Source organism: Thermobia domestica, chromosome 3 (genome assembly GCF_964235325.1).
Source record: "Thermobia domestica chromosome 3, izTheDome1.hap1.1, whole genome shotgun sequence".
Taxonomy (NCBI): domain Eukaryota; kingdom Metazoa; phylum Arthropoda; class Insecta; order Zygentoma; family Lepismatidae; genus Thermobia; species Thermobia domestica.
The window spans coordinates 214,488,922-214,492,269 of NC_137456.1; the positions used below are offsets into that span (position 1 = coordinate 214,488,922).

The following is a 3,348-nucleotide window of genomic DNA, read 5'->3' on the forward strand; positions in this document are numbered from 1 at the left end:
TCGAAATACAGCTAGAAGATTGAATTTACAAGAAATAACGAAAATCAGTAAAATTTGGAGTTATACTAAGTATAGTTTGAGGGGGAAAGCGAGCATCCCCGGTGGGGATACTTCAGCTTACTTCTTTGGGGGGGAACAAAATGTGATTGAGGGGGAAAATCCCCCTCATCCCCCCCGGTAATTCGCACCCTGCTTATAATATTGTTCACTAATAATGTAAATTCCTGACATTATTTATGTCTGATAAGGAATTATACTAAGGAATTATATTCCAGGGGTAACTATAAAAAGGAATTAACTTCTAACGTTTAACCGTACTTCGATCAGGCAAAGTTATTTCATGATCCTGATCACGTTATTTTTAATTAAAATAATCGCGACTTTACAATAATTCAATAATCTTTCTTTTTTTACTATATGTAAACACGTTACAAAATCGAAAAACGTCTATTATCCTCCTGAGACACTATAGAGACTTACCCAAACAAAATATTTCGAATTGGTTGCTTATATATATCGAGAGAGAGACATTACCCTAATCACCCTACTTTAGTTGTTACTCTCGCGAAATAGACAATAGTGGTAAAGTTGCCAATCCAACGTCTAAACTGTCCGCTAGCTTTCTTTTTCGTACAAAAAGTACTGTGTTTCTGCCACATACTCTACCTTAAAAATAAACTATACTCCGCAATCACCCGAATTGGCGTATGGCATCAACCAATAAGTTCTTAGTGCGCTGTTACTAAACCTTCAGGGAGGAATCTAATCATTCATAACTGATTTTGTTCGTATTTGTGGACAACTATGAATGATTAGATTCGTAACTGAAGGTTTGTTAACAGCGCACTGCAAGCTTATTGGCTGACGCCAATTCTGGTGACATGGAGTATAAACTGCAACCCTGTAATAGACGGAGCGCCTAACGTCTTCTCGAAGGTTATACAAAGTGAGTATTTGGCCCTTTAATCACGCCTGGCTCGTACTCCTACGTTTCTATAAGTTGATGCAAGGAATATAGATCCAACACAGGGATAATGTTCAAGGTTCCGCTAGGCTGTGGACGATCTATATATTTACATGGAGGCAGGGTCTAAATTACTTTCAACTCGAAAACAAAAAAGGAAAATAAATTATAGGAAATTTTAAGTTAGGGAAAGACATAATTTTAATGCAAATAAAATTCTAACGGGTAGACGCTATCTACTCAGTCTCTACCTGAAGCCTCGCCACTGCAAAACAGTATTTAAAAAGCACCCACGTAGCAAGATTAGATAGAATTTGCGTGAGGAAGAGAGATCTTCCAATAAAAATAGATGCCCTTTGTGAGACAAGACATAACTTTCGTGACACCCTATAGAGAAGAAACGGGCATAAACTATTGTTTCGTAGGCAAACCTACTCAGAAACTTTATTCGAGGCTTTATGCCCAATCTGAAATCAAGGAACTTTTAGGATTTAAATTTCTGGGCTTTCGGCATCTAAGGCCATTTAGCCAGGCACGTTTGAGGGATGGTGTCCCTCGGCGAGCACACTATCCGGGGAAAGGGAAGGAAGAAAGCGACTTGGGACCTATCAGTTAGGTACCACCCCGGCATTTGCCTAGTGTGAATAAGGAAAACCCAGGGAAATCTCATTCAAGGTGGCTGACCTGAAAAAGATTTTTACACTTTTTCGACCGAGTGCAATCTGGAATCAAACTCAGGATGACACTCAGATTATGCACGCAGTTCTGCATCTTAGCCACAAAAGTGCACTACTACTTTGGAACACTATCCGTTAAAATAAATAAATAATTGAAATTTTGATATACAAGAAGAGTACGAAATGTACTTTTGACTTTCAATGCTTTACTTTCTTTTCCTTTTTAAGTAGAAATAAATTGACAGTATGTTAGATATTCGTATGAAAACATCTAAAACAAATAGTTTCAACGTTTCAAGCGATTATTATAACACAAATTGTTGTATTTTGTACGTGCGGATTCATAATGAGACTATCTGCTGTAACAGGTATTGCTTCTAATGGGCCAAACGAATTCTCCCACACCTGAACTCGCATTCGATCGGGTGAAACTGAATGTATCGGGTACCGAAATTTCCAACCACTTTTCCACACGATAATGAGAACATCAACCTTGAAGAAATATGGCATCTATCATACTCTTAACAGAAAGGAAGTATTTACTAAATAACTTGTTAGATAATATAAAGTTCAAAAATACCTTCGACGAGGATGGGATTCGAACCCACGCGTGCAGAGCACATTGGATTAGCAGTCCAACGCCTTAACCACTCGGCCACCTCGTCACATGTAACAAATATCAAACCACTATATCCAAGTAAGTCATCAAGAACACGAATGGTTATAGTGGTTTTAACTCGTTTCACAACTTGTTTCGGTTGTGTTATCTGACGCGGAACAAATCTTCCCAAGTTATCTTTAGAGTGATTTATAATCTCCTAGCTGAAATATCCGGTCTTCGTTCGGGAAGAAGATGTTTGTGGAAAATATTTGAAAGAAATATTTAGTCTCCTTAACATGAACAATTAAATCGAAATGGAATTACAAAAATCCAGGTAGACGAAGTGATAACTACAGGGTATCTCAAAAATAAAGAATATCAAGCGTCTTGAAAATGTTATTTTGTTTAAGAAGTAATGATTTAAAAAGTCAATAGATAATGCTATTCTGTTTTTTTTTTTTTTTTCTTTTGTAGAATTCATTTCTTCAGAAAGTTATTGGTTTTTAAATAAACCTAGTTACTTCTAGGAGAAAATTAAAAAAAATAATTTTGAACGATTCAGTCGTTTCCTTATGTTTGTTACTTTATGAATACAAAATAGGAAATAAAAATATTTAGAAGTATCGCTTCCTCCTTTCCCTTAGAACTGGAGTTCTTTAAAAATGTTGGAACACATGTCTACTATCTTTAATGAGAAGTTTATAAATGAAATCTCATCTCCCTCCCGAGATACTCTATTTTTGGTATAATATTTAGAATTCTCTCTCTCTTACGGGTTCAAAATTATACCAAAAATGCAGGTAATACATATTTTAATAAACATATATTAAGAATTTAATTCCAGGTAAGCACCAACTACGCTCCAAAAACTCATCTCAAAAGGTTTCAATTGTGGGATTTGTATATGGAACAGGCAAATTAAAATATAATTGCACCTCTTTTCCCTCTTATGAACACAAATTTCGAAAAACGCTGAACACTGTTCAATTATTTTTTATGAGAAGTCTATATGCCGAGGTTCATTTTCCTAATTTAAGGGGGATCCTGACATACTCTAGTTTTGGCATAAATTTTAAACCTCTCCCCTCCTTAGGAGTCACATTTTA

General features: G+C 35.9%; 1 non-coding gene across 1 annotated transcript; it reads right to left on the bottom strand.

Annotated features, from left to right (window-relative positions):
* Positions 1-2,224: 2,224 nt before the first annotated feature.
* On the bottom strand, positions 2,225-2,306 carry TRNAS-GCU (transfer RNA serine (anticodon GCU)). Its single transcript has one exon. It is a non-coding gene; the product is annotated as a tRNA-Ser (tRNA).
* Between the last annotated feature and the right edge of the window lie 1,042 nt (positions 2,307-3,348).